Source organism: Thermobia domestica, chromosome 1, assembly GCF_964235325.1.
Source record: "Thermobia domestica chromosome 1, izTheDome1.hap1.1, whole genome shotgun sequence".
Classification (NCBI taxonomy): Eukaryota; Metazoa; Arthropoda; class Insecta; order Zygentoma; family Lepismatidae; genus Thermobia; species Thermobia domestica.
In genome coordinates, this window is record NC_137454.1 from 323547714 (window position 1) to 323575362 (window position 27649).

General features: G+C 36.4%; 1 protein-coding gene across 6 annotated transcripts in view; it reads left to right on the forward strand.

The window, feature by feature from the left end:
• LOC145662909 (popeye domain-containing protein 3-like) overlaps positions 1 to 27649 on the forward strand; it is a 406613-nt gene that overhangs the window by 297960 nt on the left and 81004 nt on the right. The window lies entirely within an intron of this gene.

Genomic DNA, 27649 nt, shown 5'->3' on the forward strand with positions numbered 1-27649 from the left:
CATGGTTGAAACTGATTCCATTGAAAGAGTTATGATTGCCTCAGTAGATACAGATGTTATGATTTCCACACTATATCATTTCAAAAAGAGTTATAAAAAATGTGACCTGAAAGAACTGTGGGTTGTCAAAGACACACGACCATCTATGAGGTACATACCACTTCACAAAATGACGGAGAACATGGACGACACACTTTTATATGTTCTTCCTGCTGTTCACAGTTTAACTGGTTGCGATACCACAAATAAGGTTGGGACAAAACTTATGGCACTTAAAACAGCAATGACATCAAGAACCCTGTTGAAGAATTTTGGGGTTGCTCCCTTGGATGAAGGAATGATACAAAATGCCGAGCTTTTTATCGCAAAAGTACTTGGTTCATCAAAAACAAACTGTGATATGGTATGATTTGAACAATACCACAAAGCAAAACCTATCAACTTTTCTCAACTATGTCCACCATCATCAACGATAGTCTTTCATATACAGCGTGGATATCTTCAGTGCTACATATGGATGACTGTGCTGGATGAAGCCCAACCACTGAATCCACTAGAGTATGGTTACATAGAAGAAGCAGGATATCTTAAGCCAATAATAACGACTGGGTATTTCAGACTTCCTGAATTTGTCTCTCCTTGTATGTGTAAGAAATGTGCAAAAGTTAATGTTTGTCCTTGCATAGTGAAACAAATACCGTGTTGTCCATTCTGAAAATGTAAAGTGAAGAATATGTGTGTAAATGTGGGATGAAAGTTGTCAGTTTATCAGACATTTGTGGACTGTTATGTAAGAAGAAGAATAAATTGCTGTTTGAAAATATCACTTGATATCAAATTTGGAACACATTTCTTAATTACAAAACATGAAATGTTACGATTTTTAAAAAAATCTCTGTCTTCACTTGTGAATTAAATATTGGGTATTAATGTTTAGTGAATTTCTAGTAGTTCCACTTCTATCTTTTAGTGTTTCCACATTATTAAAGGAAAATATTTCAGATTAATCCACACCATTTATTGCTCTAATCAAACAAATTATAAAACAAAATATTATTTGTACCTCTGCGGCAATTACAGTCTGAGTTGGAGGTCTTTCTATGTGACAAAAGTACTTTCATTAAATCCAAAGATTGTTAGAGCGACCAAAATCATAAAATACAAAATATTTTATTACTCCTCTTTTAGTGAATCAATCAAGACAAAACTTTCAGCATATATTTATCACATTACAGGAAATGTATGTAATTTTTCTTTCTCGCCTAGAACCCAGCGTTGCCATATAACAAGAACAAAAAATCGGTAAAAGGGAAAATTTTGAGGGAAATTTTTAAAATTCCCCTCCTTTACTTCCCTCTTGTGTGTATTACTGATAAGTAAATAACGTCACCTAAAAGCCTATACTATTGCAAATCGAACGAGGTATAACTGATAACTTTGCGACAATTACAGCTTGAGCTAGATGTATTTAAGAAAAATGTAGTGAATACAAAAGGAATATTCAAGATGTCGGCCATTGCGCAATAATGACCATGATTCAGAACATGTGACCAATTTTTTTTAAAACACTAAAGATAGTAGAACTCGGTAAAACAAACAAACCTTCTGGCTCTCAAACTCCCAACAGGACTCTTCTAGCTGCTAGACTAATAGTTGGTAAATTTCAAAATCTACCTTAAAAGCTTACTATATCCAAGAAAATACTTACTGTATGAGAGTCACTGGCAAGAGGGTGTAATAAAAGGGGTCGTTATATGAAATAACTTGAAAATTACTAATCTATACGGAAATGTTCTGTACCCAACACTGTGTAGTCTTAAAGAGAATAAAATAAATGAAAAGATCGGTTGAAAGAGCAAAAAGTCTTAATAAATACGTGATTACACGATTTTGAAATATGTTTAAAATAATATTTTAAACTGTTCAAAATGTTTAAAACATGTACTTTTTTGTGTGTTTTTTAAAACATTTTAAACACTTTTTTCATGTTTTAAACACGCGTTTTGTTCTTTTTTTTTTTAAACTGTATTCTTTCCAACCCTGCTAACTTTTGACCAAGTTGGAAAATTAGAATGCGTTGCTGCCAATATTTACTTAAAAGACTTCCGTTTCTTTCAATTGACATTTGGATTAGCATTTTCTTACTTACCCAGTTGCTGTGATTTTCAATTTCTTTATGAACTTGGCAATTGGCAAAATTGAATGTTTATATAATCAGTTTAGTTTTAAGTAGGTGGGAATTTGTTGCCAGATACAAAATTTCTCATCCTACGGCCTCGCGCCTCATAAACCTACTAACATACCAAAATTCCTAGTTTTTATTCCGATTTCAATTACGGTACCTAAAATATGAGATTTTGTACATCCAAAAAGTCTATTTAAATTACACAGTTTTTTGTCTCTTTAAAGCTGCTAAAAATGGAAAATATTCACTTTTGGAAATTTTCTATATAGTCCCAGGAGGCTACAATATAACACAAACAAGTGGTTAGAACAACTCACTCTCCGTTTGGAGTTGTGTGTCAAATGCCGCTAGTTGAAATGACACACAGCCTGTGTGTTAACACAAGTGTAGAATCTTCGGTGTTGTTTTCTGCGTGATTGCCAAATATGTTGGGTATCTAATTATAAAGGCTTATGAACTGAAGCTACAGGCAAACACAGTAGAAAGAAATACTTAAACAAATCCAAGTATACGCAAAATTTCAAAATACAAACCGCGCGATGTGTTTTCAATTGTTTTACAAAATGTTTCTGAAGAAACCCTAACAGCACAAGATGTGCTAGGCATGTACCATTTTGGTGTTCTAAATTCATCTCCCACATTTGATGCATTTATTGCTTCTTTTTCAAAGCGGTTGTGTACTAGAAGCAACAAACGCATCAACTTTATTAGATGGCAACTGGCGCCGATCATTTGAAAGTGAATATGGAAGAACTATAAAATAAAGTAAATAGACAGTCGTCATTTTGTAATAAAATTAGGTCTACATGGCGAGCAGATTTTATCCCGAACGGTTATCGTCGAATATACGCGGGTTAAAGGAGCACTCTGATTAGCCAAATTCAAAAGACCTTAAGAATTTATCCCTCTACAAGCGACGGTTTACGTGTTATAGGCTGCCAAAAACATGAAAAAAGGAATTTTAAAGGTCCATAGCTCCAAAACTATGGGACCTACCGCAGTCGGGTCAAGACTTAACTTAGGAACTAGTATGTGCCCTATCCAAAAATGCGTGTGTCAGAATCCTGAGGTGCTTCCACAACAATTTTTATAGAGGGAGTTTAACTACGGGCCTATGATACAAAGTATTCTCCAACTACCTCCATAAAAATTGTTGCGTGAGTACCTTAGGAATCTAAAACATGTATTTTTGGATAGAGCACATACTAGTTCCTTAGTGAAGTCTTGACTCGACAACAGTAGATCCCATAGTTTTGGAGCTATGGACCTTTAGAATTCATTTTTTCATGTTTTCGGCAGCCTTTAACACGTAAAGAAGGAACTGCCATTTCGCCCCGCTGCTACAACCGTCAGCGTCTTGTATCGTGTTTACTGTAGTTTTTCTTTCAGTGGTCGACGGGATTGCAATGATTGTTAGTGACTGAATAGGTAATTATTACTCTTTGTTGCACATTTCATGAGGACTTACGTAACACAAATGAACATACTAATACATACATAAAATAAACTATAAAATTGTATTAGTTTAGCGATCCCACGTTTTTCATACTCGATACATGTGGGGTGAAACCCGATTAGCATGTACACCTGGTCTTACCCCACCATTAGGGTACTTCCGGGTGATTTGCTTTTTTGTGAAAAACATATATGCAAAACAATAGACAGAACCTATCACATTTTTGTAGTATTCACGAATTATAAGTCAAGAGTAATTGTTCTGATCATCATTCCATTTTGTTGCCAATCTTGACTTTGACAACACATCAAACCTTAGTTACCCATTTCTATCCCACTTTCCCCTATATAAAAATTACTTTAATATCCTTTTTCATTCATACATTACAATATACGACTCAATTTCATTCATATAGTACTTTATAATATATATATATATATATATATATATATATATATATATATATATATATATATATATATATATATATATATATATATAAAGCCTGCCATATTTTTTCCATGATAATACGGGACACCTTCGATCTCTTCCCCCGATGATGAGGAGAATAAATGGAATGGTGAAATGAAAGAGTTGTGGGAAAGGGAAACTCCGAGAAAACCCTCACACACGGTGTTTGTTCACCACAAACCCCACTTTGCGCAAGTTGGTATAGAACCAGGGCCCCGCAGCATGTGTGAACCCTCTGTCACTAAGCCACTGCGGCCCGGAAGTCCTCGAGACGAGACACATAGGCGTATACCTAACGTGTAATTTGTTCGTAGCGGGAATTTCTGTTATGGTATAGTTAATTACATACAATGAAAAACCGAAAATGTGATGTGGACAATCGCGACCGAAAATGTAATGTGGACAATCTCGAACAAGCAATAAACAATCTGCGTGATTTGTTTTAGATTTCGGAAAATAGGTTCTGCCAGATTTACGCTTATCGACTGTAATCGTTTATTTATTTATTTATTTATTTGGAAGGGAAGCAAAGTATAATACATTTCAGTCATTACACATGCAAAGAGATGTTTTATGGTAATTGTTTTTTGCTGAAATATAACTTCGGTATCTTTTATACGTGTTTAGGAGCTGAGATTATTATCTAATAATTATAAGGAAGATAAAAGTTTTTTTTTTTTTTTTTTTTATACGAAGATACAAGTTTTTCACCTTCGTACAACAATTCATGTTTAATAGGCGTATAGAAGGGGCTCATGCCCAAAACATTGGGACTCCATTTCTGGGGCCCCATGTTGGGGGCCCGGTTCCTGACCACCACTGTGCTGAGGGGAATCGGATCTTTCCAACGTCACCATCTGTATGCAACAACTCCATGCTGAAACGAGAAATAGAGTGGACTCAAGCCCAACATTTCGGAACCACATTTTCTGGAGCTTCGAGGCCAGGGCCCAATTTCTGACATTACCGCTTTCGTTAATCGACCCCGACCTTTCAAACGCTAACACTATAGTACAACACCATGTTAAATAGGCAAATAAAAGAGACCTGAACCCAAACTTTTGGGATCTCATTTCTGGAGTCTCAGGTCCCGGAGCTTTCCAACACCACAATATGTATCCAATAACTCCATGCTTAAAAGAAAAATATAATGAAGCCAAGCTCAAAATTTCGGGACACCATTTTTGGACCTTTGAGACAAGGGCCCAATTTCTGACGTTAACACTGTGCTCAGACGACCCGAACATTTAAAAACTTCACCACCCACCCACATACAATTCCATGTTTAATAGGCGTATAGAAAGAACCCGCGCCCAAAACTCCAATGCCACCATCTGCATCCACTAACTCCATGTCTAACACGGCTTCCCCATTGTAGGAGGATTTTGACGAATTTTCTGCAGGTTCTTTACAACTATTTACAACGTTTCAAACTATTCATAAGAAATGAAATTTCAATACATTAGAAACTATGTTCTTTTAAAATGTTCAAAATGGATGACAGCATTGATTTCCAGTAATAGTTGTAAACTTTCGTAATTTTATTCTCTATTTGAATAGTAGTTTAATTTCGAATCTTTTACGGTTAAAAATATTTTTGTGAAATGTAACGGAATACATTGAAATGCTCCTACCCCCACGGGTACATGTTCCAATTATAAATCGATTTGAGGTTCAGCGTACAAATGAGAAACTCCCAAAGCGAAGTACAATATTGTAACGTTGTTGACATACATATGAATAACTGGTGATTAGGTCGTTAAGCTGTACATAAAATCATATAAATTTTCATTCATATTACGCAGACAAGTACACACAGAACAGCATATGAATCTTTATCTGACTTTTGTTTCTCTAACTTTCTGATAGCCTTTAGAAATAATATCTTTACAATCGAAATATTCGTTAAACATTATTATTATTATTATCCTTCAATATTCATTATACATCATATTCTTCATTACTTTAAATTCTTCATATTACATAACTATTTTACATTATATTCCGTCGAAGCTGTTTCAAAGTTAGTATTACACTTCTGACATAGTCATCATTACAAATCATAATTGATTCTCAATCCATACGCCTGTAACTTGTCCATCCTACCTGCAGTGTGGATCCTACGCAGTTTCGATCGTACGCAGTTTCGACCGTACGCAGTTTCGACCGTACGCAGTTTCGATCCTACGCAGTTTAGGTCGTGTGGAGTCCATGAATATAACCCTAATTTATAGCTGCACAGGTTAAACAAATTAAAGAGAGAGAAAAAAATATATATTTTTTGAGCGCATGATTAAAACTTAAATTATTTCAGGGCAACTGCGTAGGATCGAAACTGCGTAGCGTCGAAACTGCGTAGCGTCGAAACTGCGTACGATCGAAACAGGTTTTGAGCTGAATTTTTCGATCGTACGCAGTTTCGATGCTACGCAGTGTCGATCCTACGCCGCATTCCCTCTACGGGGGCGCCATGTTATACCCTCGCCTCGGGCGCTGAATTTCCATGGCACGCCACTACGTGTTTGTGAAGGAACTGAGTGCTGCCCTTCATAAGAAGTGGCACAATGTTTCTCTGAAAGTCATTCATGACTTGACGAATCAGAGCTGTTCTGTAGGCTATCTGTAATTCCACGACGTAGTAATCAGGTAAGATGATTTTTCATAAGATGTTTCCATTGTTTTGATAACAGCCTCTATGTGAAATTTAACAAACAAAATTAATGGTTGGATGATGTTGACGTTGTAATAGCTCTGCTTAGGCAAGAAGACTTCAACCTACTAACTGTGTGGCTCGGTTCGATCTCCATGGTAACACGATTTGTTATCGTTCTACCTTCATTCACAATGTGACTCAGGTTTCACTTAACCTCTTCCAGTTAGTTATTACCTGGAGAAAATTACGAAGATCAATGGTAGAGAGTACCTACCTCACATAGTGCTGATCATTTCACATCATCCAAGTACTGAGATATGGGCAATGTGCAGGCTACCATTTTATTGCCCATAGAACTAAAAGGATCTGCCCCACATTAAGGTACATTAGTGGTAACAGTAATTGTTGTTCTTGTTCTTGTAAGCCATCTGACTCTTCATATCTTTATTATGATATTTCATAGTCTGCCTTGTATGACTGGTCAAACATAGGTTCTCCCCGTTACCCTATCGCTGATAGGATCACTAAGCCACTAGGATAGGAATAGATGCATTTTGTGCTTTTAGATATACATAATGGGAAGAGCTACAGATTAAAAAAAATGCTTCTATGCAAGGGCGCCGATCCTGGTGGGGCCGAAGGGGCCCGGGTCCCTCAAAGCTAATGTGGGCTCCCTATTATATTTATAAATATACAATATTTGGCATACTTTGAGTGCAATTTGTCTTAAAATCTTCATATATATATACCTTCTGCATCTGAATGCCCCCCCCCCAAATTTACAGAGAAATCGACGCCCCCTTCTTCTACGGGAAGTATTTTGACGAAAGACGCGTACCGCACCAAAGAAATTAGGTCAGGAATTCCCATAGCCAAAGAAGCATTCAACAAGAAAAGATTACTCTTAACTAACAGCCTTAGTACTGGACTAACGAAGAAATTGGTCATGTGCTATTTGGAGTGTTGGACTTTATGGTTCAGAGACTTGGACATTACGGAAGTTAGAGAAGAAATATTTAGAGAGCTTCAAAATGTGGTGAAGGTGGAAGATAAAATGGACAGAGAGAGTAACAAACGAAGATGTTTTAAAATGGATAGGAGAGAAGAGGAGATAGAGTAAAGTAAGTAGAAAAAAAAACTCATTAGTCCCAGGACCTGCCAAAAAGCAGAACACTTAATGCTAATAATAATCTAAAACATTTATTTTCGCATTATGATTGTAGAACTGGAAAGAAAAAAAGCTTGAATCGTGATTATTGTTCTTCCTCTGTTAAGATTGACGGTTAAAATAGTTAAAATGTAGAGTTATTAATATTCATATATATTTTTAAGTAAATAAAATATGAACTGTTTAATGCATGACTATTTAAATCCAATATAATTTACAATCGTGCAAATATTGTTAATAATAAATAAACATGAATTTATAGCTGTTTTTACATTTAAAATGCACTTTTACTTTCACTGTGGGAAACCGTGTTGAGATCTTTTTTTAGTTTGCTCCCGAGGCTCGCTGGTGTAGTTGGAAATCTTTGCTGACTTGTTTTATTATTCATGAAGAAGACAACTTTTGTACTCTCATGGGATGCAACAGAGAGATTCCCACGGAAAACAAATGCGTAGCTAACTAGCGATGCCCAAGTCACACACACACTTCAGCAACCTTCCGTCGTCGGATAATCACATGAACTTGGTTCTTTCATTGTCTGTTCTAGTTCCCGATTTATTTATTTTTTTTAAACATGTTATTTATTTATTTTTCCAGATACTAACACAGGCTTTCTGCTACCATTTCGAAACTAGATTCATATTAGGAGTGAACACTTAAGGTGTACGTAATGTTATCGTAGATATTACAAGCAGGGATAAAAGTGTGGGAGAACGCGGGGCGACGACGTCCCCCCCCCCACCTCCAAAAAATGTGCACGTCGTCCCCCAATTCCTAAGAAATTACAATGAGCAAAGATAGGCAGGGAGATGGCGTGACGTCATGTCGTTACCTACTGTCCCCTACTTTTACAGATCCACTTTTACCCCCTGATTACAAGTAGTAGGTACGTCATCGTTAGGAGAATACCAACAACAATAGATGCAATCTTGCTAGTCAACAGTGCAATTTGCTACATAGGTAATATATAAATAATAATTCGTTCCAGCAAAATAAGAACTTCTAATTATTGTAGTAATCAAACGTCAAATTGTTTGGCGTCACAAAAGTTAGTTTAAACTACGCATGATAATATACCATCAAGCATGTTGTCTTGTTCAGCCAGATGCAATCTATCGACTGATATATTTGTACACTCAAGTGTCAAAAGTCATTGGGATTCCTACCTAATGACATGTAGGACATGGCGAAGTGCAACAGCTACACGTGGCGAAGACGCGACACGTCGCTTGTAGTCCGCTAGAGAAATTTGCAAGAAGGACGCCATGATTGCCGTCCACAATTCGGTGGTTGTTACAGGTGGAAGATCCTGGCCCCGAATGGTCTCCTGGGTGATATTCCATATTTTCTTTCATATCTAAAGATTTATGGAGGTAAATCATGTGTTTGAAGTGGCCGAAATGTACCTTAAACCACTTGCGCACTATAAAGGTCCGGTGACATGGCGCATTATCATGCTGGGAAGTCTCGTTGGTGAATGGACTTTGTGTATGCTGTCAACAAGTATCTGAACGTTGCGATGACCAGTCAATGCCCAGTTCTAGCGGATCAGAGGACCCAAACCATGCCATATAATCACACCTCAAATCATTACATAGCTTGCAGAGTGCCCTGTTAAAATCTGAGTCGGCATCACACTTGGACTCTACGATCCGCGCACGTTGCCAGCCATCTAAAGCCCAATCTACCATGCGCAGTTGCCCGGTTGTCTTCTAGAGAGGCTCATTGCCCTGGTTGCTGGTTGCTATATTACGTTTGGTATGTTTTATTTGTTAAGAAAATTTAATACATTTTCGTGAGCCAGGGGGGCCGCCTCCCGCTTCAGATGCTCATGCAATCTACGTATTCCTGAGTCCACGTGAGTCACCGCACTCGATAATAATTAATCATAATCAGCTATTAGTAGCGGTGCTTGTGTCGGTCTGTGGCTGCGATACTCTGTGGGAATTAAATTGCACTACATTGATCTCTGAGATACTTTGCTGAGAAGTCTTAGATGGAATTGTGCTGTCGGTTTACTCTCTGTTGCTTGTCTGTCTGTCCAGAGGAGTCTGGCCATTGCGTTGTCTCTGAGTCGTAGTGCTTTCAGTGAGGTACTCATGTCCCAACCTTGACACTGTGGAGCCCAGTGGTTCGAACGACTTTTGAAATCGAGTGCTCTATTTTTCTAACACCAACTACTTATCACGATACACGATGTTTTATTGCAATCAGAAAAATCCAACTGACGGTACAGAAACTGCTTCACGCTGTTCCGCGATGTTCTCGCGTCGTCAACTACGTAGTTTCCTACCGCTATCCCATGACTTTTGGCACTTAAATGTTTCACAAGTTTGGGCAATATTTAGTTAAATAGATATCAAAATTCAAGAATTAATTGTACTTTTAAGGGTATATTTCATTAACCATACTATGTATTGTTGTCTTGCTGGTATCATAATAATGAGCTAAATGAGGATATATTTCAGCATCAGTTTCATTCAAATAAAAACAATGGTATTCGTACAGCATCAGTTTTTTGATTTACAAAAGAAATAGCGTTTAATTTTCTCAAGAATTACGCATAAGATTTTAAACTCAGATATAACATTTTATTCAGGTTTCAAAGTTCTATTAATTGGTATATGTCTCATCATTGGAGAAGTTATTTTCTAAATCTTTTTTTTCTACGTTAAACGCTAATAATGTTCTAGAATAATTTTATCCTAAACTATAGGCCTAAAGTTTGACAAAGAAGAGCCTGCCTTACTAAAAATAATACAAAATTTGCCATTTTTCTTTTCCTCGTTTATTCATAAGTGAAAGGAGATAATGAAATGTAACTTACTACCACGATCATAGATAATGTTGTTCTACAAAAGCAAATATGAATCTAAAGGATTTCCAGTGTTCTCATCCATAGAAATTACAATGTTACCAGAATAACAACACCCCTAAAATCTAAGTTGAGGCAGCGACTAGAGGAACAATCTCAACTGCATTTGGTTACATATCATGTTTTAGTTTCCTGTGAACTACTTTTTAAATAATAGTTGTATTTAGTTTGTAATAAGCAAAATAGTTTTAACATACAATTTATTCGTCCATGTTTTGATTCACCGATTGGCTTTTCTGGCCCGTTTTTGCTCACTTTTCTCCTACCAAGTTTCCCAGTTTGATTTCCCTAACAGTTTTTCTGTCAATGTTTACTTAACAGTTTGCTAGAATTTTCATAATTAGCCGACGATTTTGACGCACAATTCGATGAACTTTTGGAGCCTTTTCGTCAATTCGGTACATTATGGCGTCAGATCGTTCTCCCTCCTCAGAAAAAAAAGGCTAAATTCATTTCTAGGTTGTCGTTTTATGCTTAACATTAGACTATTCCCAAAAGGTTTTACTAACTTTCTCAATCACACTATACTTAACAGGAAAATGGTTAATGTAGCATAAAAATTTGATCGTACACTTCATCTGTACTCATTTTCTTCTAAAAACAATCTAGTTCTATCTTTTCCCCTGAGAACGTAGGTGTAATTATTTTACAATTACTTATCGTATTTTAGAGTGCAGAATAATATCCGTTCAATACTACATAGACGTAGTCGCATGTAGTATTGGACTTCTCCACCGAAGCCTGGACCCCTTCCAACAAACATTTCTGGATACGCCCCTGCTTCAAGCAATGGTAATTAATAAATTACACATCACGCTGCTTCAAAGTATTAACCAGAAATAGCACCTCCCCCCCGCGCTCTGCCATTGAATTAGTGAAAGAAAAGTAATGTCCAATTAAACGAACTGGATGTCTACAATATTTGTGTACAGTCCGCAGCAAAAAACCTGCAACATGAGCATGTAAGTTTATTGTGAAACGACGAAGTCGTTTGCTCCAAAATAAGTGTGCAGTTGAGGACGCCGAGATTTCTCCTGGCGTGATTCGTGCCGCTTAGCTTTATGTTGATTCCTTGCACTGTTAGGCGTAGTTTCACAAAGTTACATGCTCATGTTGTAGGTTTTTTGCTGCGGACTGTACAATAAAAGTTGGAGAATTTGTGTGAAATTAAGACATGTTTTTGTCATAAAATGAAGGTTCAGTTCGTGGATTGTGCAATTCCAGTTCTCCCGTTTCTTGTCATCGAATATAGCACGTAATAAAAAGCCCCATATAAACACATTTGAAACCGAGTATATATCAACTTAGACCAGCGTTTCCCAACCGATGTGCCGCGGCACACTGGTGTGCCGCGAATGGGCCGCTGGTGTGCCGCGAGGAAATCGAAACAAATTATTAATTCTATAGGAATCAAATTGCAAGACATAGGGGAAAATGTATATTTGTATTTTACCTTACTATGAACCTCTACTATAAATCTACAATTTTAAGTTTCATACTGTGTTACTTTTCTGTACATTTTTAATGTTGGAAAACGTATTTATCATTGTCATGACCATTATTGCTTCTTTATTGTTGCAGACTATTTCGTAACTTGAAATTTTAACATATCATTCAATAACTTCAACAAAGCAAATATGCATACAAATTACCTACATTTGTGTTTTAAAAGTATAGGAGATTGTTTATTTATTCGTTATTTAGTGATCTTCCCTTTTAGTCAAAGGTTAGATACAGTTTTCGAAAGAGAAAGTGTATTTTTAAAAACCGGAATCCTATATTTCATTGCAATTGTTTTCTATTTTAAAATTAAAATGAAAAATAAGCATAATGATTTACCACGGTGGGAAATCAGTGATCCAGCTTTCTTCTCTGTAAGATCAGTAATCACATAAATATACCATGGTATTTTATATTTACAAATAATATATATATATATATATATATATATATATATATATATATATATATATATATATATATATATATATATATACAGTATATATATATATATATGGGTGTGCCGCGAGAATTCAAGTTATACCTATAGTGTGCCGCAAGTTGAAAAAGGTTGGGAAACGCTGACTTAGACTATAGAATGAGAAACTTCGTGTTCTTGTATTTTAAATGCAATTAAATCTCATTTTTCTTTCTTTTGCTTTTTATCAGGCATGTTTACATGTGTGTGATATAAAATATTTTATTATTTCTTGTCCACGTAAAACAATAAAATACAAAATAGTAATAATTATTTTCCTTTGCTGCTGAAAATGTTATATGAAATTTAGAAATTGTTATACAAACTTAAATTTGTTTAGAAGTTTGCTACGGAAAAAGCAATACTTACAAGCGCCAATTCATTATGTTTTGATATTAAGCTTATATCCGTATCTAGAGCCTCGATATTTATAAAGAACGTTCAGTAATGATGAGGCAACCTTTTTGAGGCTTACTGGTATTCTTCTCTTGAAGTTGATAATGAATGTATTGAGTATGAGCTGTGAGTGACACAAGAGAAGGAAATAAGATATCCATTGTACAGCGGACGAATACTTTAGCTAACATCATTAATGTTCATTGACCTTTTCAAGAGTGGATCCTTGAAAGACGGAACAAGATGAATGGCTGGAGAAAGGGTGTAGGTTAAAATGAAGTCGAAAAAGAATTTAAACTGCTGGATGCCTTGTGTGTTCTCAAAGATTATATTGATATATACTACAGTGTTTTAATATTTCCTGTTAAGTCTCTGCTTATGAATAGTCGAGAAATACGTTTCAAGAACTCTTTATTAAGTACCAAAAGGCTGTAATTACTCCCTCTTGGTTCTATTCTGTTTATAGACACACTTTCATATCTCTGCAAGCTTTTCTTCAAAACTGTGAAGTGTTATATTGCAATGTTTCAAAATTGTCATTAGCGTATAACGATAAAAATTGTCCAAAGATCATTATCATATACCAATCGATAATTCTCATTGAGCTAAACAAAATGAGTTATATCAGTGCAAATTCTCATAGAACTCTTACCTCTGTTGCGTGAGATCACTGGTTCAATCCTCGGCCAAATAAGTTTGCGATGGACAACATCGTGTCTATGTATTTTCTCGGGATACTCTCGTTTCCTCCCATATTCTCATTCCACCATTTTTTCCATCAACATTCACTTGAGTTAATCATTCGTCTCCTTTAGCCTAAACGTGGGACGTTAAACTGAAAGATTTAACTTTCTTATATAAAACTGTGATGGGAAACGCCACAATGAATTTGGAACTAGTTAGCAAGTTGCAGCATTAGGCAAGTGTATAGTAAGGATGCAATTAAGACTGGAATTAGGAATTACATTTCTGGGCTTTCGGCATCTATGTTAGTACCAACCCGATATCTACCTGGTGTGAATGAGGAAAATCTCACTCAGAATGGCTGACCTGTAAAAGCTTTTACTAGTTTTCGGCCGAATGTCCTCCTCACCAGGAGTCAAACCCGGATTCACTTGCACTTAAGGTAAGAGAGTTAGCGACTACACTACGCGAGGCCACATACTGGTTTCAACTTATTTTTTTGTAAACCTAGAAATTGATGCTGTACTCCAGTGGTCGCCGAACTTAGTGAAGCTTCTAAGCTACCATACCGTTTTTAAATCCTACTGTAATATGACTAAAGCATTTTGGTAAAGGGCAAATAATATTGATGTCAAAATTAATAAAATATTATTAACAGGGTGTCTACTAAAATTCCAAAATGAAATTTCGTGACTTTTTCGTGACCTTTTCTTTATCAAATCATAAAATTTCCTAACATTTTCAAGTGCGAAGTTGGGTACGAATTAGGCCGAATTTTTATCCATGCAATAGAAACGTACTTTGCTTGCGATTTGGTAGCGTCTAAAGCCGACTATAGGCATTTTTGGTGAAGTTTGACGTTTTATAGAACAAAATTTTCCAATCTGTACTTACATTTGTACAGTTTAAAAAAAATCGTGACCCAAAAGCTAAATTTCATGACATTTTTCGTGACTTTCATGACCGTTTTCTGATTTCGTGACTTTTTCGTGACATTCGTGACTTTCGTGACCGATAGACACCCTGATTAATCATATTACACTGCTGTGAGCTACCAACCAAAAGAACTACCATTAAAAAAATTCCACTTGTTTATTGCCTATAAACCTAAATTTCTAGTGAATATGAAATCAAACTATCCAAGTTACCAAACATCTAATTAATATACAACATAAAATGCACAACCCCACCAATATACAATCAACTGTGAGATGAGGCTGACAATGGCAGTTGCACAAGAAAAACAGCTCAGTGAAGGATTCAAGATTAGCCAACCGGAGCGTTAATGCGATCTATCGAAAATGTCGACGCTTTGGCAATCACTGCTGTACGCTAACCACGCCATCTATTAAGATGAAACATGCTGAAGTGTACTCAAGTTTTTCATCATGACAATAGTAAAACTACAGTGCATACTGTAGTTACCCCACAATTATGATTAACTCGTAAACTTTAATTTTTGTTTCTCTATAATAACATTCGAAAATAGTCTGGATAAATCATTCAATAAATGATACCTAGTGGAATAAAGTGACATCCTTGGGGATAAATTCTTATGCGTAGTTTTTGAGAAAATAAACAAATTCTGTAAAAGTATATCGTTCATTGTCAATAATAATCAGTAGATTATAGTCTGCTCGAATATTGAATATATAAAGATACACTGTTACGTAGAAGGTAATATGTTGTTGTTCGTCTTATTTTAACTCAGACACACACTTTCCTAATAGTAACACACGTACGAACAATAATCCACATTCTACTTGTACAAATATTTATCAATTTAATGGAAACACCTGGGGAAAGTGAAACTTTACTATATTAATATAACGTTGAACCACCTTTCGTCTTCAGAACTCTGATGCTACATGGAATGAAATCATATAAGTCGTGAATGGTAGTGAAAGGAATATTACACCATTCCGCGTCCACTGTATCACTCAGTTCCGTGAGAGAAAGAATGGAATCGCAAATCTGCGCCGGATTAATGTCTCCAAAACGGGCCACAGATGTTCGATTATGTTCAGGTCTAAGGATTGAGCTTGCAACGAAAAGGTGTTCAATTTCATCCAGATGTTTCTTAAATCACGCTGCAACATCTAGAACTGTGTGAATGGGCGCAGAAACATCTGAACAATAGGATGCTAGTCACGTAAAATGGTGACTACGAGCAGTGACGCGATCGGTAAGCGTCAGCGCAGGCCCCATGGAAACTAGAATGTTGCGGCCTATATTATCACAGCCACCGCCATGTTTTACTTGGCCGGAGACAATGTGGATAGGATCATACGCTTCTTTGGGCATCCGCCACACACAAACACAGCCCGTGGTTCGAAATAAGGTGAACGATGAGTCACCTAATCATATTACAAGTTTCCAGTCATCAGCGGTTTCGCCCGCACAATCCGACCGGGTACGTTTAGGTCTTCTAACTCGCGGTGGACGGTGATTGTCAACATAGGCTGCAGAAGATGCAGCCTGAATTCCTGCATCACTCTCATTGCAATCATACAATGGTTTTAAGTGACAATGTGCTTTTAATGCTTCGCGGGACCTGTCACTGTGGGTTTTCTTCTGACCTATAATCGTCTTCGCCAATGTATTTTAGTTATGATTTTTGTGGGCGTCATCACCTTGGACACAGTCCATCCCGACACACCCAACCCACTTTCGTCGCCTTCGCACCGCATAACAGCGCCAGCAGTTTGCCCTCTTTGGAAATCAGGGAGGTTGTCCATTTTACACTATTACTGTTTACTCTCTTCATTCCAAACAACAATTATGCTGCTCACGTAGATAGAGTTTGCCCTAACACACCATCACAAACAGTCTGGTGTTGCGATCGCCGCGCCGCCTGACCGTTGTCAACTCAGACATCTGACATGTTTCTAACTTCATGGTTTCCATTTAATTAATAAATATTTGTAAGTACCTGTATATTTTTGGATAACATTGAAAGAAAAGAAGTAAAATGTATGATTATAACGTTTTTCAACAACGAAATCGTAAGAATGCATTAATATTTCAGTTTTCTTTAAAGGCTTCTGTAATGTTAGATCAAGTTATTTTGAATTTTAACCTTGATTCTTATTAATCATGATTTGAAATTTATAATCGGTGTCAGTTTGTAAAAGTCAATGGAAATTCCAGTAAGATATTGTATGTATGTTCATATTTCAAAACTAATATAAATTACTAGAGGATGGCACGAATATATGATATAATTATTTGTAGTTACATAAGTGGTTGTAATGATAAATATCTAATATAATTCTTTCCTTAAGTTAATATGCATATCGAGAACAATAATTTAGTAGTTGTATGCTGAATGGTTGGGAAAGTTCTTTTATACAAGGAAACTGTTGAATGAGGATCAGTTTCAGCATCGTTGTTCTGAGCATACTTGAGACTTTCGTAAAAAATATCAGGAGGTATCTAGTCTAAACAAAACTATACATCTTCTGGACTTAGACACCGAAATCAGAAGATAAGACTGTATTTTGTAGAAAAGAACATCTATTATCAGTTTTCTCTTCCCTCATTTCGGCTATAGATACCTTCTTTATCTCCGGAAACTGTGAAAGTTTGAAATTATATGCGGAAAAGGTCGCTACTTCGAAATATAATTGATGTGCGTTACCAAAGTAGAATCTTTTCTGTTTTACGTTTACAAAAAAACTTATAAAATAATTCCGTATCATAGAAACTGCAAATATATAATACGTTGATCCATTCGACAAGCAAATATACAAGCTGATCGTACTGTCTCACGTTTGTTTGGATTTCAACAAAATCTCTGTTGCTGGGTAACCTGCCCGAGTACATGACAAGAGATGCGTTATAGCAAACATCTTCAACTCAGGACTTTGTGAGATCAAATACAAAATTGTTGCTCACGACTCTGAAGTAAAGAAATAAAATTCCACTTATTCCCCACCCCTTCAGGATCTAATTTCAATAATCGTGAAGGTCTTTGAGATGTTCGTACTCTATGTTGAAAGCTGAAAGCCGCAATATATCAAATCATGTGTATGCTCGTCCAGTGATTCTGAAAAGCTTCGTTCCCTCCTCATATGCCCAATATATTGAATTACCTCCTTTTGGTCGTACGTTTTAATGAGATTCTTTCAGAATTCTTGCATCTAAATGCGTTCGGATTTTGTAGATCAAAAAGATTCCATATATATAAAATTTCGTTCTTTTATGTCCAATGGTTCGAAGGAAATATGATTATAGTAAAATTCATCTTTCTCCCATCCGTTCTGCATAAAATTTTCAAAATTTGCACAGATGAATTAATGTTGGAATTCTGTGTATCGTAAAACTGCCCGTTCCCTATATCTATTACTAGGGATGGTATCGAGACGAGACGAGACGAGACTTTGTACAGTCTCGGTCTCGTCTCGGTTGATAAATAACGGTCTCGGTCTCGTCTCGAGTAAAAAATCACCGTCTCGGTCTCGTCTCGGTCAACAGATGCTTGTCTCGATCTCGGTCTCGGTCTCGAGTACCAAGTCTCGGTCTCGTCTCGAAAGTCTCGAAAGTCTCGAAATAAATAATGTGAAATTAAAATAGTGAAAGTATTATTCTCGTACAGTCTGTAATTTCCGCTTGTTTTTTCCTTTCATTTTGACTTAGAATTATGGTATGGTGTACCTCTTCATAGCTAATTTGCTAGTGCTAATGCTTTCCATGCGCGTATTCCAGGTTCAATGATCAGTGGGTATATCACCCTAAAACCCTAATAGAACCCATATTTCACTTTCAGCAATAGACTTTGTCTCATATAGCCTCAGAACTGCCTATACAATTAAACTCTATTAAATTAACTCCAGTACTATACAGTAGTTTATTTCCTTCCTTTGAATCAGAATTGTTCAATACCTCCTAACGGATAACGCAACACATAGCAGCACGAATGTATTTAATCGTACCGAAATTGAAACTTCACAATTTCTCATTTATTATTCAATACATTCTGCTGTGACTGTCATTTTAAAAACAGAATATAACGTTCATTATCTTAACAAATAGGGTAAATTATTACTACAATATACGTATTTTGTTTGAAATTGATGAAATGCTTTATTACCATTTCACATCTTCGTGTTTCATTGACACTTTATAGCACGAATGTCCTGAACCTTGTGGTGGGAGCTACTACACTCATCTTTGCTACGTGAGGTCTCGAGTTGGATCACAAAACAAGTTAGATTCAAAGTCCGATGTTTCGTATAATTCGCGTCTCATTTTAAGTGCATTCTGTTTCTTATACAAGTTCATAAGGTCGTAATGCATTACGTAAGCACATATCCAGTGCCCTAACATAGAATAATCTTATTCCTGAGCTCTCAACGGTGCATGCAATCTTTATTCGAGAAAACTAATCTTGCTTTCATTACATTGAAATTTTATATTTATTAAAAATTACTTGCGAAACATGGACATAGGTATTATATATGTATATAGGTAATTCAAATTATCTGTATCTATTTTTTTTCTCACTCGCCAAAACAAGTGATTCTTAGCTTTCTAGTTTACTTTTGTGTTAATTTTCGTAGTTTTGCTGCAACATGATGGATTGAATAGTCAAAAATACTTTCTTCGTTCTACGACTTTCATTAAATTTTGGATCCATTTTTACCCTACCTTACCTGGTAAAAGTTATATATATAGTCTTAGTTGAGGAACGAGTTTTTCGCTTCTGTAAAACTACGAAATTATGACTTGGTTTAGTTTACCTCCGAGGTTCAGATATAATAAAATCATCACCACCATCATAATCAACCATTATCAATCCATTGCTGGACGAAGTCTTTCCAAGTCTTCACAACTATCTAACATGGGCAATTCTTTTCCAGGTTACTCCTCAGTGGCTCTTGATTTCGTCACACCTTCTTGTATGCGGGGGTTTCCCAGGCTGTTTTTGTCTTGTGGTGTCCAGTCTAGAATTGTTTTCGTCCGTCGATCATAATTTCTTCTTGCAATACGTCCAGCACATTTTCCAGCTCATATTAAATTATTTCATTAGCATCATTAGTATTCATTTCTATATATTTGGGCTACAAATAGTTCGAATTCACTACTTTCGGAGTACAGACACGCTACTTTTTAAGCTTCGGATCTGGCAACACTGACTGAATGATTTAAATCAACATAATGTGAGAACCCCCATTTGGTCTAGCGGCTAGCACTCTTGATTTCGGTTCGCGTGGTCTCGAGTTCGATTTCCGGTAGGGGTAAAGTTGAACGACCGAAGTGGTTCGAATTCCACTATAATTATTAGCTCCACGCGTCTCCTTTAGCGTGTCCTTGAATAATTGCATATAGCTATATGGTATGGGTCGAGTTTGATGTGATCGGTGGTCAAACTAAAGCAAGTGAAATGTAATTAGTGTGTAATTAGAACTTTTAATTAAACACGGTCTTAATCTGAAGTGTACACCAGGCCTAAGGCTTAGGAGGAACAACTAGTGTTACTGAAAATGTATCAGTTACATTTAATTTCAGTTACAATTTGCATTTACATGTATTGTTGGAACATTAACATTATAAGTAGCCCAAAGACTATGAAAAACGTCTTCTCTTGAAAGCATTCTTGCACCATAAAACAAACTACGAGTAATTTTAAAATATCTTGCAGTTCATCTACGTTATTTGCACTATATTTAGAATAATATTTAGCAATTTATTTAAGAGGGCAACGCTGCTTAAAATAATGTAACTGACACTTGTTTTAATTAAAACCACCAAAAACTATTGTTGTAATGTTATAGAAGCAAAGGAAAGCAATAATCATTATAAAAATTTAATACAAATAGGGCCTACGTCATTTTAAGCAGTATAACAATCACTACCAATGTGTTTGGTATCTCTGAAACGATTTGAAATAACAGTTGTTGTAAATTGCGTTATAAGCATTTAAGTCTTTTGGAAGCATCTGCATGATGAGGCGTGATATGTCAGCGCGTTTTCGAAGTAAAGTCTTTAGAAACATTTAAATTTTTCGTTTCTTGTAACTTTGTTCCCTCATTCATTCGAAATATATTATACCATGATCACAGTATTTGACGCTAAGATACAGTTGATGCGCATTGCACCGTCCATGCCGTTTGTGTTATTAGAGATTTCCAAAATGTTGATGTTAATGATACTGTGTTGTCCTTTGTTATACTAAATAATGTATGGGCTATTGTGGTTTTGTTAAATAACTAAATTAGAAATGTGTAATACTTTACGTAGCGCAATTTGAGAAAATACAACTTTATTTTGCTTTTAGCAACATTGTTTATCTAGTGATATTGCAGAGTATCTAAAAGAATTTTCCAACTTGGTACAAAATTTCAAAATTTTTAATATATATATATATATATATATATATATATATATATATATATATATATATATATATATATATATATATATCGCAGATCATAGGGAGGGCTATAGGGACTATAGCCCCCCTTAACGCTCAGGTATACACTGGATAAAATGAGTTTCAATCCTACTTTCTTTACACTGGATAAAGCGGCAAACCATGGTTTAGCCCTTCCCTTGATCATATACTGGGTCCACGGATATATATATTTAATCTTTCCACGGAGATATCTCGAAAACGGTTGAACAAAAATGAACCGAAGAAAAACTCAAATAGGAAATGCCATGGGGCACACCGATTGGTGTCGCAACGCCTCCCGGAGCCACCCTTCATGGGGTACCAGGGTCAAGCTTTAAAATTTTAAATGGAAACATGGGGCTAGTAATATCTCGTTCCATAGATCTTTAAAAAGTAAAAAGCGATGTGGTAAAAGATTTTTCATATTGGTCACCGTATTCAAGATGGTGCCTGTATCTGATAAAACGTCCAGTACCACTAGCCCTCTAATATGAAAACAGTTGGAGATAAAGGAACAGTCAGAAAGTGAAAGAGGAAAGGCATGGGGCGCGTCGAGTAATGTTCTTGCAGTGCTCCACGGCTGCCTTTCAAGGGGGCCAAACTTAGAAATTTTGAACCGAAATATGGGTCAAGTGATACGTCGTTGGATAAATTTTGAAACACTAAACAGTATTGTACCAAAAGATTTTTCATATGGGTCACCGTTTTCAAAATGGCCGCCAAGACATGGTACCTGTATCAGATAAAACGTCCAGTACCACTAGCCCTCTAATATGAAAATAGTTGGAGATAAATGAACAGAATAAAACTCGTATAGGAAAGCACAGAGGGTATTTATCATTCCACGGCTCGAGTATAATGCAACGGATAAAAAGATTATTAAAGTATAATTATTATGATGCAAAAGAGGAAATGATAGAAAATTATCTTTCCGATCTCTGTCCGTAAGTGGGTTAAGCGGTAATGAATGGTAAAATCTCAAATGAGAACCTCACTTTTATTTGCAATAGATATGGTTTGTTTGAAACACTTGTGTGTACAAATGACTGGTACTATAATGAATAAAAATAAAGTGAAATAAGGTGAAAAAAATAAGGTGAAATTCAAGTTTAACAACATTTTGCCCGCCCCTTCGCCCCTGATAATTTAACGCAATGCGTGCAAGATTTTTGGGACATATCTGCATCAGTATGTACCGTTTCGTTACTAAGGATCACAACTGAAATTACCGTTGAAAGTTATTCGGAATGTAACTGTGGACATCTCAGTGAAACACGCTACATGCAAGAAGACAGAAGGAAAAGAAGCGAACCAATATCATGCAGACGACTGTTGAACAAAACCTACGTTTGTAAACATTGTTCTAAAATTGCATTGTTCGACAAATTGGTTTCGCATTTCAGTTAGTTCATTTTTCCATCAAACCATTGCCTGCAATCAAAATGGAAAGTACCATTTAACAAGAATTTTACATACTTTATCCCATTACAGAGACATTTATCTCTTATTAAAACACATTTCAAATAACTTTGTTTCGTAGATACAATTTGCAAAAACTAAGGCTCTCATTTGCAATTTCACCGATCCTTCCCGCTTCACTCACTTACGGAGTGAGGTTAGGATAAATTTCTAGGGGTTAGATTTCTTCCTTTCCATTATGGCACTTTCACTCTAGTAATCTTTTTGACTGTTGCAACATTCCCGAGATATAGAATGATAAATATCCTCTGTGATTTCCTATTCGAATATTTGTTCTGGTGTTTTCATATTAGTGATACTGGACGTTTTACCTGATGCAGGTACCATGTCTTGGTGGTCATTTTGAAAACGGTGTCCCATATGAACAATCTTTTACAACAGCACTATTCAGTTTTTAAAGATATGTTGAACGATGTATCACTCACCCCATGTTTCCATTTACAATTTTGAGGTTGCGCCCTGGGGCCCCATGAAGGGAGGCCCTGGAAGCCTCCGCGACAATATCAATCGATGTGCCACATGACATTTTCTATTTGAGTTTTGTTCGGTTCATTTATGTTCAAGCGTTTCCATATTAGTGGTACTGCACGTTTTAACTGTATCTGATAGAGGCAACATGTCTTGTCGGCCATTTTGAATACAGTGCCCGATATGAAAGATCTTTTGCCACAACGCTTTTTAGTTTTTAAAGATCTATCGAACGAGGTACCACTCACCCCTTGCTTCCATTTAAAATTAAAGTTGGGCCCCGGGAACCTATGCAGGGCGGACCTGGGTGGCACCGTGACCATATATATATATATATATATATATATATATATATATATATATATATATATATATACAGAGAGAGAGAGAATTCTATTTGCATCAGCAGTGGATTTAGTTTCTGGAGAGACTTGAGGAACCAGTAAGAAACATTTGCGTTGTACGTGCAATGCAAAAAATTATCACAAATTTATTTCGGGAGGGGTTTGAGCCCGATAACCACCCCCTAAATACGCCAATGTACATCAGTCAAACGTTCTCATATTATCTAACACAGCAACGAAACAAATTTTGAGTGAAGGCAATTTTAGTATCTATCAATATCAATATTCGAGACGAGACCGAGACTTTCGAGACTGACCTAAGTCTCGTCTCGGTCTCGTCTCGATTTATAGAGGTCTGTCTCGGTCTCGGTCTCGTCTCGGTATTTAAAAGTCCGTCTCGGTCTCGTCTCGGTATAAAGAAGTCCGTCTCGGTCTCGGTACCATCCCTATCTATTACATTGAGTACATTGATATATATCTACACTCATATACAGAAAAATTTCTTTCCCCCTGAAACTTTTTTCTGCAAAGCCCTGAATCACCGCAAGGTATTCAACGATGTAATATGATTAATAATTTGACGTACATTGTAATTTGTAATTTTAAATAGCATTTCAACTGAATTTTTTAATTAAATCTACTTAAGCGTATTAGCTAAAGCCGCAGTGGTAAGGTGTCTAGCACAGACAACATTTTTTGGTAGATCATGAAACGCAGATGATCACTTTGGAACCACTATTAATTAGCTTAATTATTTTTAAAATGAGTGCCAGTACTTAGCTGCACTGAAATGTCGCTTCTCGTGATATCAGTGAAATCAAGTAGTGCTGGATCTAGTCAGAGGAAACATGGGTGACTATTCATATTCGTTAGATTTTATTAGCATTGTGGCATCTATCTAGCCCGTTGTGAGGACAATTGGGGAGCTACTTGAAAAAAAGAAGCGGACACCGATCTAGAAAGCCAGGTATAATTGCGAGGAAGGCCGATGTGCTGAGCATGTAACTCCCCAAAGACATGAATGTCAGAATCACCGATTATTTCATTTTTTTTTTCCCCACCAGAACGAATAAACTGGGAAGGTGGGAGTTCAAAATAATTGCTAAAATAGTGGTAAGTCAAGTTGAGAACGATCGGAGGATGCCCCGGGGTACTTTTTCCCTGTGCCTTCATCTGAAATCATCATTGACCACAAGCCGGGCCCTGTGCCAGTCCCAGGAGTTTGCAGTTTTTAATTTTAAAGAGCAGCAAACTAGGAAAAACCTCTTTCTGTCAACCAACTGAGTGATGTAAAGAGACCAAAAATAAATCTGGTGAAAAAAATATTCTTGATACGTGCTTGGGTGAATCCATGGATAGAGTTGGTAACTTATCATTCCAAGTACATGTATGTTCAGTTCCACATGCGAATTTCGGGGAACTGCATGTACGAGGTTTGATGAACAAATATCCATTATATTATAAAACCTCTCCCTACTATGCAGTATCATTAGCGTTCACCTCTATACTTGTCATTTGCGTGTGAGGAATACGAATTGGTACGTTAGTGTGTTTAGAAATTTGGAGTGATTTTATATATAATATAAAATGAAGTGTTTATTTTGAAAGAACTAGTGTGTGTTTAGCTTGTTTTATAATTTGGAGTGTGTGTGTGTTATATACCCCCCCCCCAAAAAAAAAAACGTAGAACAAACCTAGCTCAAGCACTGGAAGCTCGTGATTTAAGGATACAAAGTCAGGAAATGATATTTCAAGTATATACGTTAAAAAAAGTGCATCGGAAAAAACAAAATATATCGACTTTTCCAAATGCCAAGAACTAAGAGCTCAAGCATGAGAAATTAACACGAAAATTGTATCAAGAATTTACGGTAAGCAAAGAAGTCATCTGAAGAAGGTTCGCTATTTGAGTCACCAAGGAAGCACATTAAAAGAAATAAAAGTAGTAAATGTTGATAATTTTCAAAAAGACATTATTCGTAGAAGCGTGCTTCAGTTTTATGACAACGGTGATTCTCCCTCTGCAAAGAAAATAATGCAGGTTTTGAAAGATGAAATATCTTATTCGGGGTCTGTAGCATGTACGCTGATGATTCTTAACCACATTGGTTTTCTCTACCGTAAGACTAAGGATGGTCGGAAGTTTCTCATCGACCGTGGGAATATAGACATCAAGGGCGACATTCTTGCGGGAAATGCATATAATCGAGGGTAACATTATTATTTCAGGCAACTGTAGCTCGGTGGTGGAGCGCTCACGTCTGGTATATGGGATCTCTGGTTCGACCCTAGCTCTCGAAGTGGGCTTCGTGGCGAACAAACACCATGTGTGTAGCAGTGTTCTCCCATTTCCCTACTTTCTTCATTCCACCTTCTTTCATTATCATCGTCGTCTTCCGTAGTCTCGGTGAATAATCGTGGGACGTTAAACTTAAAAAAAAAATACTTTAATTCAACGTACCGCGGCTCTGTCCTGTAGGCTAAAGCAGAGAGATAAATAAAAATTTATGATGGAAGAATTAGTGCAATTAAGATAATGGGAGGAAACAGGGGCGTCATTTAGGGAAGGCAGGAGGGGGCAATTGCCCTCCTCCCCAAGAGTTTGAGGTACACATACGCTTTAATCGATTGTCTACTATATACTAGTACAAAACGTGAAAATCTTAAGTCGGCGGTGCTCTTGCTCCCCCAAGCGAGGTCTGAAATGACGCCCCTGGGGGGAAATGGGGAAAATCCGGCGAAACCTACGAACATGTTTCCACCACAACTTGTAAGGGCTTTTATCGAATCAAAGATACTCATAATCAGAAGTGAGTGTCTTATCACTGGGCCATCGTGCATTCCGTATATGTGTAGTTTATGAGTTGGTGCACAACATATAATCGTTTTCTTGTTGCAAGATTTTCTTTGTCTCGGAATTTTAGCAAATATAGGGCTACTTACATCCACTTGCTTATCATTCGAACCAAGCAAAATATAGTATTCATACCACATTTGTAACAAAAATAGTATTACTAATATGATGCATACATTAATGATCCTATTAGTGTCGAAATTTTGTATTGTTACATTTGTAACATACTGGATGTTAGTAAGACGAGTACCTTTGATACATGCAATATATGCACGCTGGAAGCATTATTTGACTTGTGGATCGGGACTATATGGCCAAGACCTTCCAGAGGTCCAAGGATTACTCAGTAAACATTGCTGTTCATTTTTTTTTTTTTTTAATTCAATGAGCTTTATGGAATCATCCCTATATATTCATAAACACATTCAAATCAAAGATTTGTAATTAAGTGCATCCTGGAAGTGAGGCTTTAATCAATGAGCTTTTAGATAAGAGTTAATCATTAGGTTTTTCCACAAGACTATATAAGCATATTTAATCAAATTCCGAACTATTGTATCCGGTGATATGGTCTATGGTTGGGCAGATAATTTTCGGATTCGTCGTCCATTATTTCTGGCCTTCTAAATGAAAAATGTAACGGTCCTTAGCCTGAAGGAGATAAATGATTACTAAAAGTGAAAGACGGAAATAATTGAAATGAGAGAGTAAGAGAAACGGGAGAACTCTAAGAAAGACCACAAAGACGATACTGTCTAACCACAAAATCACATGGACTATGACTTCTAACATCAGAAGTGAGCGCTCTACGATAATCTGCCCTCAGCCTTTCTAGTAGCTTTCCAGTTATATCACGATTCTAATCAACATCAAAATGTCTGTGTCCTCAAAGGAAATTGATTCTTAGACCATCATATTCACTATAATGATGTTAATTCATGTTAGCAATATTTCAGTTCTAAAATTGTACTTCGCTATGCATCTGGTGATATGTTGGAAATACAAATTGTCAGGGATCTAGTTATTAGGAAGATCATTTTTTCTCCTTGTGAAAATCTATCTCTGGTTCGTTCTATTCAAAGAGAGTAGATCTTTTCTAAGTGAGTAATTAAGACTTTTCGAGAACGTAGAAAACTTTCCAAAAATATGCATAGGATACTTATCGTCATGATAGTCAACGATTTGCTCATATTCTGTAGGTCGTGTTAACGTTCCTTTGGCCTTGACTTACTGTACAAATTT